This window comes from Chenopodium quinoa, unplaced genomic scaffold (genome assembly GCF_001683475.1).
Source record: "Chenopodium quinoa cultivar QQ74 unplaced genomic scaffold, ASM168347v1, whole genome shotgun sequence".
Taxonomy (NCBI): Eukaryota; Viridiplantae; Streptophyta; class Magnoliopsida; order Caryophyllales; family Amaranthaceae; genus Chenopodium; species Chenopodium quinoa.
The window spans coordinates 120,926-138,034 of record NW_018745054.1 but is presented as its reverse complement, the minus strand read 5'-3'; positions in this window follow the sequence as shown (position 1 = coordinate 138,034).

Genomic DNA, 17,109 nt, shown 5'->3' with positions numbered 1-17,109 from the left:
ATATGTTTGAGAAGGTGTCTAGTTTAAAAGCAAATTCTTAATAAACAGCAATCTATTTTGGGAATGTTGAAGAAAGAGTTAAGCACGGTATCTTAAGTCTTACTGGTTTTGTAGAGGGTTCAGCCCCTTTTAAGTATCTTGGTGTCCCTTTTAATTCAAGATACTTGTAGGTTACTAACTTTAATGCTCTGATTGACAAGATGTTGCATAGATTGATGGGCTGGTCCAGTAGGAATCTTTCATATATAGCAAGAGTTTTTCTCATCAATTCAGTTTTAATTAGCTTACATTCTTATTGGGCTCAATGTGTCTTATTTCCCAAGTCTGTGATTCAGAGAATCAATCAGCTGTGCAGGGCATTCTTGTGGGGTGGATCTGCTATTCTTTCTAAAGCTCCCCCTTTGGCTTGGTCTTGGGTTTGTAAATCCAAGAAGGTTGGTGGTCTGGGTATGAGAAATAGTGAAAGCTGGAATAAGGCTGCCTTAGGAAAATATGTGTGGCAAATAGCTAAGAAAAAGGACTCTCTTTAGCTTAAATGGGTTCATAATGTGTATGTTAAATCTGCTGACTGATGGTCTTATACTCTAAAAAAAGCTGATGGTTAAAATTAAGGATGAGCTTAGGGAGGGTTTCTTGACTGAAAAATGGGATGAGAAGAATTACTCTATTGTTGTTGTGTATTCCTGGCTTTAGGATGATGCTGAGAATGTGGGTTGGACAGATTGGGTTTGGAATAGGTATAATATTCCTAAAACAAGTTTCATAGCTTGGTTAGCAATGTTAAATAAGCTGAGAACCAGAGACAAGTTGTTCAAGCATGGAATCTGTGATACTGACAAATGCCTGCTATGTGATACTGTCACTGAATGTCAACAGCACCTGTTTTTTGCCTGTCCCTATAGCAGACGATGTATGCTGATTATTAGTAGCTGACTTGGAATTCAGGAGATTCACTTTAATATTGCAAACACTTGGAAGCACTGGAAGAGAAAATTTAAAGACCCTATTCTGAGGAAAATTGGGTATGCTACTCTTGCAGCCTTGGTGTATTATTTGTGGTCTGCTAGGAACATGGCTTACTGGAATCATGCGGTTCAAGTTCCTATGAAGCTCTGTCACAGGCTATGTTCAATGGTGGTTGATCGGGTTCAGCAAATTATAGGTGGAAAATGGAAAAGACATCACTATCAATGGCTAAGGACCTTAAGAAACAATATACATGCCTGAGTTGGTGATTTTTGTATTCTTTGTTTGTTCTGTTCTGTTTTACTTGGGGTTGGGTTAGTTACTCTTTTGTTCTAGTCCTTGTGATAAATACCCTTCCTAGAAGGTGCTTTATCAGTTGAGGCTAGTATAGATTAGTGTGGGGGTTATGTGGCCAAAGGGCTTGTGTAGTTAGGAGTTTACAAGCTTTTTCTTGTATTTGTTTTGAGGCCTTGCCCTCTTTATTTGGTTAATAATACTTCTTATTTCCCACAAAAAAAAACAAAAAAAAATTAAAAAAAAAATCATATGAAAGTCAAATGCATTCAACAATGCTAACAAAATCAAATAAAAGTCAAACACATTCAAACAAAGCTTTTTTAATCAATTGAAAGTCAAACAAATTCAACAAAGCTAATTGAATCAAATGAAAGTCAAACACATTTAAACAAACCTAATTGAATCAAATGAAAGTCAAACACATTCAAACAACGATTTTTGAGTCAAATGAAAGTCAAATGCATTCAACAAACCTAATTGAATCAAATGAAAGTCAAACACATTCAAACAAAGTTAATTGAATCAAATGAAAGTCAAACTCATTCAAAAAAAAGATTTTTAAAATCAAATGAAAGTCAAATGCATTTAACAATGATAATAGAATTAAATGAAAATTAAACACATTCAAATAAAACTATTTGAATCAAATAAAAGTCAAATGCATTTAACAAAGCTATTTGAATCAAATGAAAGTCAAACACATTTAAACAAAGCTAATTGAATCAAATGAAAGCCAAACACATACAAACAAAGCTATTTTGAATCAAATGAAAGTCAAATGCATTCAACAATGCTAATAGAATCAAATGAAAGTCAAACACATTCTAACAAAGCTATTTGAATCAAATGAAATATCAAATGCATTTTACAAAGGTTATTGAATCAAATGAAAGTCAACCATATTCATTCAAAGCTAATTGAATCAAATAAAAGTTAAACACATTCAAACAATACTAATTGAATCAAATGAAAGTCAAACACATTCAAACAAAGCTATTTGAATAAAATGAAAGTCAAATGCATTCTACAAACCTAATTAAATCAAATGAAAGTAAAACACATTCAAACATTGATAATTAAATCAAATGAAAGTTAAACCCATTCAAACAAAGCTATTCGAATCGAATTAAAGTCAATTGGATTCGAACAAAGCTAGTTGAATATAATAAAAGTCAAACACATTCAAACAAAGCGTTTTTCTATGAAATGAAAATCAAATGCATTCAACAATGCGAATAGAATTAAATGACAGTCACACACATTCAATCACAACTATTTGAAACAAATGAAAGTCAACTACATTCTACCAATCTAATTGAATCAAATGAAAGTCAAACACATTCAAACAAAGCTATATAAATCAAATCAAAGTCAAATCCATTCAAACAAACCTATTTGAATCAAATGAAAGTCAAATCCATTCAACAAAGCTAATTGAATTAAACGAAAGTCGAACACATTCAAAAATAGTTAATTGAACAATGAAAGTTAAACACATTCAAACATTGTTATTAAAAAAAATGAAAGTCAAACACATTTTAATAAAGCTAATTGAACCAAATGAAAGTTAAAGGTATTCAAACAAAGCTTTTTAAATCAAATTAGATTCAAATGCATTTTACAAAGCTAATTGAATCCAATGAAATAAAACACAATCTAATACAGCTAACTGAATCAAATGAAAGTCAGTTACATTCAAATAAAACTAATTGAATCAAATTAAAGTCAAATACATTTAAACAAAGCTTTTTGAATCAAGTGAAAGTCAAATGCATTCAACAAAACTTATTGAATAGAGTGAAAATCAAACACATTCAAACAATGATAATTAAATCAAATAAAAGTCAAACACATTCAAACAAAGCTTTGTGAATCAAAAGAAGGTCAAATGCATTCAACAAAAACTTATTGAATAGAGTGAAAGTCAAACACATTCAAATAAAATGCTAATTAAATCAAATGAAAGTCAAACACATTTAATAATGCTAATTGAATTAAATGAAATAAAACTAATTAAAACAAAGCTAATTGAATCAAATGAAAGTCAAATACATTCAAATAAAGATTTTGTTAAGGTAATAATTGAATTAAACGAAAGTCAAACACATTCAAACACAGCGTTTTTCTATTAAATGAAAGTCAAATGCATTCAACAATGCTAATAGAATCTAATGTCAGTCAAACACATTCAAACAAAGCTATATGAATCCAATGAAAGTCAAATGCATTTTACCAATCTAATTTAATCAAATGAAAGTCAAACAAATTCAAACAAAGCTATTGGAATCAAATGAAAGTCAAATGCATTCTACAAAGCTAACTGAATAAAATAAAAGTCAAACACATTCAAACAAAGCTAATTGAATCAAATGAAAGTCAAACACGTACAAACAAAGCTATTTTGAATCAAATGAAAGTCAAACGCATTCAACAATGCTAACAGAATCAAATGAAAGTCAAACACCTTCTAACAAAGCTATTTGAATCGAATGAAATATCAAATGCATTTTACAAAGGTTATTGAATCAAATGAAAGTCAACCACATTCATTCAAAGCTAATTGAATCAAATGAAAGTCAAACACATTCAAACATTGCTAATTAAATCAAATGAAAGTCAAACACATTCAAACAAAGCTATTTGAATAAAATAAAAGTCAAATGCATTCTACAAACCTAATTAAATCAAATGAAAGTAAAACACATTCAAACATTGCTAATTAAATCAAATGAAAGTCAAACGCATTCAAACAAAGCTATTCGAATCGAATTAAAGTCAATTGCATTCGAACAAAGCTAGTTGAAAATAATAAAAGTCAAACACATTCAAATAAAGCGTTTTTCTATGAAATGAAAATCAAATGCATTCAACAATGCTAATAGAATTAAATGAAAGTCACACACATTCAATCAAAGCTATTTGAAACAAATGAAAGTCAAATACATTCTACCAATCTAATTGAATCAAATGAAAGTCAAACACATTCAAACAAATCTATATAAATCAAATGAAAGTCAAATACATTCAAACAAAGCTATTTGAATCAAATGAAAGTCAATCCATTCAACAAAGCTAATTGAATCAAATTAAAGTCAAACACATTCAAAAAAAAGTTAATTGAAACAATGAAAGTTAAACACATTCAAACATTGCTAATTAAAAAAAATGAAAGTCAAACACATTTTAATAAAGCTAAATGAACCAAACGAAAGTTAAAGGTATTCAAACAAAGCTTTTTAAATCAAATTAAATTCAAATGCATTTTACAAAGCTAATTGAATCCAATGAAATAAAATATATTCTAATACAGCTAATTGAATCAAATGAAAGTCAGTTACATTCAAACAAAACTAATTGAATCAAATGAAAGTCAAACACATTCAAACAAAGCTTTGTAAATCAAGTGAAAGTCAAATGCATTCAACAAAACTTATTGAATAGAGTTAAAGTCAAACACATTCAAACAATGCCAATTAAATCAAATGAAAGTAAAACACATTTAAACAAAGCTTTATGAATAAAATGAAGGTAAAATGCATTCAACAAAACTTATTGAATAGAGTGAAAGTCAAACACGTTCAAACAATGCTAATTAAATCAAATGAAAGTCAAACACATTCAAACAAAACTATTTGAATCAAATAAAAGTTAAATCTATTCAATAAAGCTAATTGAATCAAATGAAAGTCAAACACATTCAAAAAAAGCTAATTGAAACAAATGAAAGTTAAACACATTCAAACATTGCTAATTAAAAAAAATGAAAGTCAAACACATTCAAATAAAGCTAATTAAACCAAATAAAAGTTAAAGGTATTCAAACAAAGCTTTAAAAATCAAATAAAATTCAAATGCATTTTACAAAGCTAATTGAATCCAATGAAAGTAAAACATATTATAAAAAAGCTATTTGAATAAAATGAAAGTCAAATGCATTCTACAATCTAATTGAATCAAATGAAAGTCAGTTACATTCAAACAAAACTAATTGAATCAAATGAAAGTCAAACACAATAAAACAAATCTTTTTGAATCAAGTGAAAGTCAACTGCATTCAATAAAACTTATTGAATGGAGTGAGAGTAGAACACATTCAAAACAATGCTAATTAAACACATTCAAACAAAGCTTTATGAATCAAATGAAAGTCAAATGCATTCAACAATGCTAATTGAATCAAATGAGAGTCAAAGACATTCAAACAAGGGAAATTGAATCAAATGAAAGTCAAACACATTCAAACAAAGCTTTTTTGAATCAAAGGAAAGTCAAATGCATTCAATGACAATAATAAAATAAAATGAAATTAAAAAACATTCAATTAAACCTATTTTAATCATATAAAAGGCAAATGCATTCTACTACAAACCTAATTGAATCAATTGAAAGTCAAACACATTCAAACAAAGCTATTTGAATCAAATAAAAGTCAAATGCATTCAACAAAGCAATTTGAATCAAACGAAAGTCAATCACATGCAAACAAAGCTATTTTAAATCAAATGAAAGTCAAATGCATTCTACAAACCTAATTAAATCTTATGAAAGTCAAACACAAAGAAACATTATTAATTAAATCAAATGAAAGTCAAACACGTTCAAACAAAGCTATTCGAATCAAATTAAAGTCAACTGCATTCGAACAAAGCTAATTGAATCAAATAAAAGTCAAACACATTCAAACAAAGCGTTTTTCTATCAAATGAAAGTCAAATGCATTCAACAATGCTAATAGAATCAAATGACAGTCAAACACATTCAAACAAAGCTATTTGAATCAAATGAACGTCAAATGCATTCTACAAATCTAATGGAATAAAATCAAAGTCAAACACATTCAAACAAAGCTATTGTAATCAAATGAAAGTCAAATGCATTCTACAAAGCTAATTGAATAAAATAAAATTAAAACTCATACAAACAAATCTATATAAATCTAATGAAAGTAAAATACATTCAAACAAAGCTATTTGAATCAAATGAAAGTTAAATCCATTGAACAAAGCTAATTGAATCAAATGAAAGTAAAATGCATTCAACAAAGCTACTTGAATCAAATGAAAGTCAAACACAAACAAACAAAGCTATTTGAATCAAATGAAAGTCAAATCCATTCAACAAAGCTAATTGAATCAAATGAAAGTCAAATAAATTCCATAAAGCTAATTGAATCAAATGAAAGTCAAACACATTCAAAAAAAGCTAATTGGGACAAATGAAAGTTAAACACATTTAAACATTGCTAATTAAAAAAAATGAAAGTCAAACACATTTAAATAAAGCTAATTGAACCAACTGAAATTTAAAGGTATTCGAACAAAGCTTTTTAAATCTAATCAAATTCAAATGCATTTTACAAAGCTAATTGAATCCAATGAAAGTCAAATGCATTCTACAATCTAATTGAAACTAATGAAAGTCAGTTACATTCAAACAAAACTAATTGAATTAAATGAAAGTCAAACACATTCAAACAAAGCTTTTTGAATCAAGTGAAAATCAAATGCATTCAACAAAACTTATTGAATAGAATGAAAGTTAACCACATTCAAACAATGCTAATTAAATCAAATGAAAGTCAAACACATTCAAACAAAGCTTTATGAATCAAATGAAGGTAAAATGCATTCAACAAAACTTATTGAATAGAGTGAAAGTCAAACACATTCAAACAATGCTAATTAAATCAAATTAAAGTCAAACACATTCAATAATGCTAATTGAATTAAATGAAATCAAACAAATTAAAACAAAGCTAATTGAATCAAATGAAAGTTCAACACATTCAAACAAAGATTTTTTTAATATAATAATTGAATTAAATGAAATTCAAACACATTCAAACAAAGCGCTTTTCTAACAAATGAGAGTCAAATGCATTTTACAATGCTAATAGAATCAAATGACAGTCAAACACATTCAAACAAAGCTATATGAATCCAATTAAAGTCAAATGCATTCTACCAATCTAATTGAATCAAATGAAAATCAAACACATTCAAACAAAGCTATTGGATTCAAATGAAAGTCAAATGCATTCTACAAAGCTAATTGAATAAAATAAAAGTCAAACACATTCAAACAAAGCTATATAAATCAAATGAAAGTCAAATACATTCAAACAAAGCTATTTGAATCAAATAAAAGTCAAATACATTCAACAAAGCTAATTGAATCAAATGAAAGTCAAATGCATTTAACAAAACTAATTGAATCAAATGTAAGTCAAACACATTCAAAAAAAGCTAATTGAAACAAATGAAAGTTAAACACATTCAAACGTTGCATTCAATAAAACTTATTGAATAGAGTGAAAGTAGAACACATTCTAACAATGCTAATTAAATCAAATGAAAGTGAAACACATTCAAACAAAGCTTTATGAATCAAACGAAAGTCAAACACATTCAAACAAAGGAAATTGAATCAAATGAAAGTCAAACACATTCAAACAAAGCTTTTTTTAATCAAAGGAAAGTCAAATGCATTCAATGACGATAATAAATAAAATGAAATTAAAAAAACATTCAATTAAAGCTATTTTAATCAAATGAAAGTCAAATGCATTCTACTACAAACCTAATTGAATGAAATGAAAGTCAAACACATTCAAACAAAGCTATTCGAATCAAATGAAAGTAAATTGTATTCCACAAAGCTATTTGAAACAATTAAAAGTCATACACATTCAAATAAGGCTAATTGAATCAAATGAAACACATTCAAACAAAGCTTTATGAATCAAATGAAAGTCAAATGCATTCAGTAAAGCTAATTGAATCAAATGAAAGCCTAACTACTTAAAACGAAGCTAATTGAATTAAATGAAAGTCAAACTCATTTAAACAAAGATTTTTTGAATCAAATGAAAATCAAATGCATTCAACAATGATAATAGAATCAAATGAATGTAAAAAATATTCAATTAAAGCTATTTTAATCAAATGAAAGTCAAATGCATTCTACAAACCAAATTAAATCAAATGAAAGTCAAACACATTTAAACAAAGCTATTTAAATAAAATGAAAGTCAAATGCATTCAACAATGATAATAGAATCAAATGAATGTAAAAAATATTCAATTAAAGCTATTTTAATCAAATGAAAGTCAAATGCATTCTACAAACCTAATTGAATCAAATGAAAGTCATATGCATTCTACAAACCTTATTGAATCAAATGAAAATCAAATGCATTATACAAAGCTTTATGAATCAAATGAAAGTTAAATGCATTCAACAAAGCTAATTGAATCAAATAAAGGTCAAACACATTCAAACAAAGGAAATTGAATCAAATGAAAGTCAAACACATTCAAATAAAGATTTTTTGATTTAAATGAAAATCAAATGCATTCAACAATGATAATAGAATCAAATGAACGTAAAAAAACATTCAATTAAAGCTATTTTAATCAAATGAAAGTCAAATGCATTCTACAAACCTAATTGAATCAAAGAAAAGTCAAAGACATTTAAACAAAGATTTTTTGAATCAAATGAATATCAAATGCATTCAACAATGATAATAGAATCAAATGAATGTAAAAAACATTCAATTAAAGCTATTTTAATCAAATAAAAGTCAAATGCATTCAAAAACCTAATTGAATCAAATGAAAGTCAAACACATTCAAACAAAGCTATTTAAATCAAATGAAAGTTAAATTTATTCAACAATGCTAACAAAATCAAATGTAAGTCAAACACATTCAAATAAAGCTTGTTTAATCAAATGTAAATCAAATGTATTCAACAAAGCTAATTGAATCATATGAAAGTCAAACACATTCAAACAAATTTAATTGAATCAAATGAAAGTCAAAGACAATTCAAACAAAGCTTTTTTGAATCAAAGGAAAGTCATATGCATTCAACAATTCTAACATAATCAAATAAAAGTCAAACACATTGAAATAAAGCTTTTTAAATCAATTGAAAGCCAAATGTATTCAATAAAGCTAATTGAATCAGATGAAAGTCTAACACATTCAAACAAACCTAATTGAATCAAATGAAAGTCAAACAGATTCAAACAATGCTTTTTGAGTCAAATGAAAGTCAAATGCATTCAACAAACCTAATTGAGCAAATGAAAGTCAAACACATTCAAACAAAGTAATTGTATCAAATGAAAGTCAAACTCACTCAAAAAAAGATTTTTAGAATCAAATGAATGTCAAATGCATTTAACAATGATAATAGAATCAAATGAAAGTCAAACACATTCAAACAAAGCTATTTGAATCAAATAAAAGTCAAATGCATTCAACAAAGCTCTTTGAATCAAGTGAAAGTCAAACACATTCAAACAAAGCTAATTGAATCAAATGAAAGTCAAACACATACAAGCTAACCTATTTTGAATTAAATGAAAGTCAAATGCATCCAACAATACTAACAGAATCAAATGAATGTCAAACACATACTAACAAAGCTATTGCAATCAAATGATAATCAAATGCGTTTTACAAAGCTTATTGAATCAAATGAAAGTAAACCACATTCAATCAAAGCTAATTGAATCAAATAAAAGTCAAACACATTCAAACAAAGCTATTTGAATCAAATGAAAGTTAAATGCATTCTACAAAACTAATTAAATCTTATGAAAGTCAAACACATTCAAACATTGCTAATTAAATCAAATGAAAGTTAAACACATTCAAACAAAGCTAATTGAACCAAATGAAATTTAAAGGTATTCGAACAAAGCTTTTTAAATCTAATCAAATTCAAATGCATTTTACAAAGCTAATTGAATCCAATGAAAGTCAAATGCATTCTACAATCTAATTGAATCAAATGAAAGTCAGTTACATTCAAACAAAACTAATTGAATTAAATGAAAGTCAAACACATTCAAACAAAGCTTTTTGAATCAAGTGAAAATCAAATGCATTCAACAAAACTTATTGAATAGAGTGAAAGTCAACCACATTCAAACAATGCTAATTAAATCAAATGAAAGTCAAACGCATTCAAACAAAGCTTTATGAATCAAATGAAGGTAAAATGCATTCAACAAAACTTATTGAAAAGAGTGAAAGTCAAACACATTCAAACAATGCTAATTAAATCAAATTAAAGTCAAACACATTCAATAATGCTAATTGAATTAAATGAAATCAAACTAATTAAAACAAAGCTAATTGAATCAAATGAAAGTTCAACACATTCAAACAAAGATTTTTTTAATATAATAATTGAATCAAATGAAATTCAAACACATTCAAACAAAGCGCTTTTCTAACAAATGAGAGTCAAATGCATTTTACAATGCTAATAGAATCAAATGACAGTCAAACACATTCAAACAAAGCTATATGAATCCAATTAAAGTCAAATGCATTCTACCAATCTAATTGAATCAAATGAAAATCAAACACATTCAAACAAAGCTATTGGATTCAAATGAAAGTCAAATGCATTCTACAAAGCTAATTGAATAAAATAAAAGTCAAACACATTCAAACAAAGCTATATAAATCAAATGAAAGTCAAATACATTCAAACAAAGCTATTTGAATCAAATAAAAGTCAAATCCATTCAACAAAGCTAATTGAATCAAATGAAAGTCAAATGCATTTAACAAAACTAATTGAATCAAATGTAAGTCAAACACATTCAAAAAAAGCTAATTGAAACGAATGAAAGTTAAACACATTCAAACGTTGCTAATTAAAAAAAATGAAAGTCAAACACATTCAAATAAAGCTAATTAAACCAAATAAAAGTTAAAGGTATTCAAACAAAGCTTTTTAAATCAAATAAAATTCAAATGCATTTTACAAAGCTATTTGAATCCAATGAAAGTAAAACATATTCTAACAAAGTTATTTCAATCAAATGAAAGTCAAATGCGTTCTACAATCTAATTGAATCAAATGATCGTCAGTTACATTCAAACAAAACTAATTGAATCAAATGAAAGTGAAACACAATAAACAAAGATTTTTGAATTAAGTGAAAGTCAAATGCATTCAATAAAACTTATTGAATAGAGTGAAAGTAGAACACATTCTAACAATGCTAATTAAATCAAATGAAAGTGAAACACATTCAAACAAAGCTTTATGAATCAAACGAAAGTCAAACACATTCAAACAAAGGAAATTGAATCAAATGAAAGTCAAACACATTCAAACAAAGCTTTTTTTAATCAAAGGAAAGTCAAATGCATTCAATGACGATAATAAATAAAATGAAATTAAAAAAAACATTCAATTAAAGCTATTTTAATCAAATGAAAGTCAAATGCATTCTACTACAAACCTAATTGAATGAAATGAAAGTCAAACACATTCAAACAAAGCTATTCGAATCAAATGAAAGTAAATTGTATTCCACAAAGCTATTTGAAACAATTGAAAGTCATACACATTCAAATAAAGCTAATTGAATCAAATGAAACACATTCAAACAAAGCTTTATGAATCAAATGAAAGTCATACACATTCAAATAAAGCTAATTGAATCAAATGAAACACATTCAAACAAAGCTTTATGAATCAAATGAAAGTCAAATGCATTCAGTAAAGCTAATTGAATCAAATGAAAGCCTAACTACTTAAAACAAAGCTAATTGAATTAAATGAAAGTCAAACTCATTTAAACAAAGATTTTTTGAATAAAATGAAAATCAAATGCCTTCAACAATGATAATAGAATCAAATGAATGTAAAAAATATTCAATTAAAGCTATTTTAATCAAATGAAAGTCAAATGCATTCTACAAACCAAATTAAATCAAATGAAAGTCAAACACATTTAAACAAAGCTATTTAAATAAAATGAAAGTCAAATGCATTCAACAATGATAATAGAATCAAATGAATGTAAAAAATATTCAATTAAAGCTATTTTAATCAAATGAAAGTCAAATGCATTCTACAAACCTAATTGAATCAAATGAAAGTCATATGCATTCTACAAACCTAATTGAATCAAATGAAAGTCAAACACATTTAAACAAAGCTATTTAAATAAAATGAAAGTCAAATGCATTCAACAATGATAATAGAATCAAATGAATGTAAAAAATATTCAATTAAAGCTATTTTAATCAAATGAAAGTCAAATGCATTCTACAAACCTAATTGAATCAAATGAAAGTCAAATGCATTCTACAAACCTAATTGAATCAAATGAAAATCAAATGCATTCTACAAAGCTTTATGAATCAAATGAAAGTTAAATGCATTCAACAAAGCTAATTGAATCAAATAAAGGTTAAACACATTCAAACAAAGGAAATTGAATCAAATGAAAGTCAAACACATTCAAATAAAGATTTTTTGATTTAAATGAAAATCAAATGCATTCAACAATGATAATAGAATCAAATGAACGTAAAAAACATTCAATTAAAGCTATTTTAATCAAATGAAAGTCAAATGCATTCTACAAACCTAATTGAATCAAAGAAAAGTCAAAGACATTTAAACAAAGATTTTTTGAATCAAATGAATATCAAATGCATTCAACAATGATAATAGAATCAAATGAATGTAAAAAACATTCAATTAAAGCTATTTTAATCAAATAAAAGTCAAATGCATTCAAAAACCTAATTGAATCAAATGAAAGTCAAACACATTCAAACAAAGCTATTTAAATCATATGAAAGTTAAATTTATTCAACAATGCTAACAAAATCAAATGTAAGTCAAACACATTCAAATAAAGCTTGTTTAATCAAATGTAAATCAAATGTATTCAACAAAGCTAATTGAATCATATGAAAGTCAAACACATTCAAACAAATTTAATTGAATCAAATGAAAGTCAAAGACAATTCAAACAAAGCTTTTTTGAATCAAAGGAAAGTCATATGCATTCAACAATTCTAACATAATCAAATAAAAGTCAAACACATTGAAATAAAGCTTTTTAAATCAATTGAAAGCCAAATGTATTCAACAAAGCTAATTGAATCAGATGAAAGTCTAACACATTCAAACAAACCTAATTGAATCAAATGAAAGTCAAACAGATTCAAACAACGCTTTTTGAGTCAAATGAAAGTCAAATGCATTCAACAAACCTAATTGATCAAATGAAAGTCAAACACATTCAAACAAAGTAAATTGTATCAAATGAAAGTCAAACTCACTCAAAAAAAGATTTTTAGAATCAAATGAATGTCAAATGCATTTAACAATGATAATAGAATCAAATGAAAGTCAAACACATTCAAACAAAGCTATTTGAATCAAATAAAAGTCAAATGCATTCAACAAAGCTCTTTGAATCAAATGAAAGTCAAACACATTCAAACAATGCTAATTGAATCAAATGAAAGTCAAACACATACAAGCTAACCTATTTTGAATTAAATGAAAGTCAAATGCATCCAACAATACTAACAGAATCAAATGAAAGTCAAACACATACTAACAAAGCTATTGCAATCAAATGATAATCAAATGCATTTTACAAAGCTTATTGAATCAAATGAAAGTAAACCACATTCAACCAAAGCTAATTGAATCAAATAAAAGTCAAACACATTCAAACAAAGCTATTTGAATCAAATGAAAGTTAAATACATTCTACAAAACTAATTAAATCTTATGAAAGTCAAACACATTCAAACATTGCTAATTAAATCAAATGAAAGTCAAACACATTCAAACAAAGCTATTCGAATCAAATTAAAGTCAATTGCATTCGAACAAAGCTAATTGAATCAAATAAAAGTCAAACACATTCAAACAAAGTGTTTTTCTATCAAATGAAAGTCAAATGCATTCAACAATGCTAATAGAATCAAATGACAGTCAAACACATTCAAACAAAGCTATTTGAATCAAAGGAAAGTCAAATGCATTCTACAAATCTAATTGAATAAAATGAAAGTCAAAGACATTCAAACAAAGCTATTGGAATCAAATGAAATTCAAATGCATTCTACAAAGCTAATTGAATAAAATAAAAGTAAAACACATTCAAACAATGCTATATAAATCTAATGAAAAGAAAATACATTTGAACAAAGCTATTTGAATCAAATGAAAGTTAAATCCATTCAACAAAGCTAATTGAATCAAATGAAAGTAAAATGCATTCAACAAAGCTAATTGATTCAAATGAAAGTCAAACGCAAACAAACAAAGCTATTGGAATCAAATGAAAGTCAAATGCATTCTACAAAGCTAAATGACTACAATAAAAGTCAAACACATTCAAAAAAAGCTATATGAATCTAATGAAAGTCAAATACTTTCAAACAAAGCTATTTCAATCAAATGAAAGTCAAATCCATTCAACAAAGCTAATTGAATAAAATGAAAGTCAAATGCATTCAATAAAGCTAATTGAATCAAAAGAAAGTCAAACACATTCAAAAAAAGCTAATTGGAGCAAATGAAAGTTAAACACGTTCAAACATTGCTAATTAAAAAAAATGAAAGTCAAACACATTCAAATAAAGCTAATTGAACCAAATGAAATTTAAAGGTATTCAAAAAGAGCTTTTTAAATCAAATCAAATTCAAATGCATTTTACAAAGCTAATTGATTCCAATGAAAGTCAAATGCATTCTACAATCTAATTGAATCAAATGAAAGTCAGTTACATTCAAACAAACTAATTGAATCAAATGAAAGTCAAACATATTCTAACAATGCTAATTAAAACAAATGAAAGTGAAACACGTTCAAACAAAGCTTTATGAATCAAATGAAAGTCAAACGCATTCAACAATGCTAATTGAATCAAATGAAAGTCAAACACATTCAAACAAAGGAAATTGAATCAAATGAAATTCAAACACATTCAAACTAAGCTTTTTTGAATCATAGGAAAGTAAAATGCATTCAACAATGCTAACATAATCAAATAAAAGTCAAACACATTCAAACAAAGATTTTTTAATCAATTGAAAGTCAAATGTATTTAATAAAACTAGTTGAATTAGACGAAAGTCAAACACATTCAAACAAATCTAATTGAATCAAATGAAAGTCAAACACATTCAAACAAAGTTAAATGAATCAATGGAAAGTCAAACTCATTCAAAAAAATATTTATAGAATCAAATGAAAGTCAAATGAATTTAACAGTAATAATATAATCAAATAAAAGTCAATCACATTCAAACAAAGCTATTTGAATCCAATAAAAGTCAAATGCATTCAACAAAGCTATTTGAATCAAATGAAAGTCATACACATTCAAAAAAAGGAAATTGAATCTAATGAAAGTCAAACACATTCAACAATGATAATAGAATCAAATGAAAGTAAAAAACATTCAATTAAAGCTATTTTAATCAATTTAAAGTCAAATGCATTCTACAAACCTAATTGAATCAAATGAAAGTCAAACACATTCAAACAAAGCTATTTGAATCAAATGAAAGTTAAATGCATTCAACAATGCTAAGAGAATCAAATGAATGTCAAACACATTCAAATAAAGCTTTTTTAATCAAATGAAAATCAAATGTATTCAACAAAGCTAATTGAATCATATGAAAGTCAAACACATTTAAACAAAGCTAATTGAATAAAATGAAAGTCAAACACATTTAAACAAAGCTTTTTTAATCAATTGAAAGTCAAATGTATTCAACAAAGCTAATTGAATCAGATGAAAGTCAAACACATTCAAACATACCTAATTGAATCAAATGAAAGTCAAAACATTCAAACAACGCTTTTTGAATCAAATGAAAGTCAAATGCATTCAACAAACCTAATTGAATCAAATGAAAGTCAAACACATTCAAACAAAGTTAAATGAATCAAAGGAAAGTCAAACTCATTCAAAAAAATATTTATAGAATCAAATGAAAGTCAAATGAATTTAACAGTAATAATATAATCAAATGAAAGTCAATCACATTCAAACAAAGCTATTTGAATCCAATAAAAGTCAAATGCATTCAACAAAGCTATTTGAATCAAATAAAAGTCAAACACATTCAAACAAAGCTAACTAAATCAAATGCAAATCAAACACATACAAACAAAGCTATTTTGAACCAAATGAAAGTCAAATGCATTCAACAATGCTAACAGAATCTAATGAAAGTCAAACACATTCTAACAAAGCTATTGCAATCAAATGAAAGTCAAACATATTCAAACAAAGCTATTTGAATCAAATGAAAGTCAAATACATTCTACAAACCTAATTGAATCAAATAAAAGTCAAACACATTCAAACAAAGCTATTTGAATCAAATGAAAGTTAAATGTATTCAACAAAGCTAATTGAATCAAATGAAAGTCAAACACATTCAAACAAAGCTATTTGAATAAAATGAAAGTAAAATGCATTGAAAAAAGCTATTTAAATCAAATTAAAGTGAAATGCATTCTACAAACCTAATTAAATCGAATGAAAGTCAAACACATTCAAACATTGCTAATTAAATCAAATGAAAGTTAAACACATTCAAACAAAGCTATTCAAATCAAATTAAAGTCAACTGCATTCGAACAAAGCTAATTGAATCAAATAAAATTCAAACACATTCAAACAAAGCGTTTTTCTATCAAATGAAAGTCAAATGCATTTAACAATGCTAATAGAATCAAATGACAATCAAACAAATATTTGAATCAAATGAAAGTCAAATGCATTCTACCAATGTAATAGAGTTAAATGAAAGTCAAACACATTCAAACAAAGCTATTTGAATCAAATGAAAGTCAAATCCATTCAACAAAGCAAATTGAATCAAATGACAGTCAAACTCATTTAAACATTGCTAATTAAAAAAAATGAAAGTCAAACACATTCAAATAAAGCTAATTGAATCAAATGAAATTTAAAGGTATTCAAACAAAGCTTTTTAATTCAAATTAAATTCAAATGCATTTTACCATGCTAA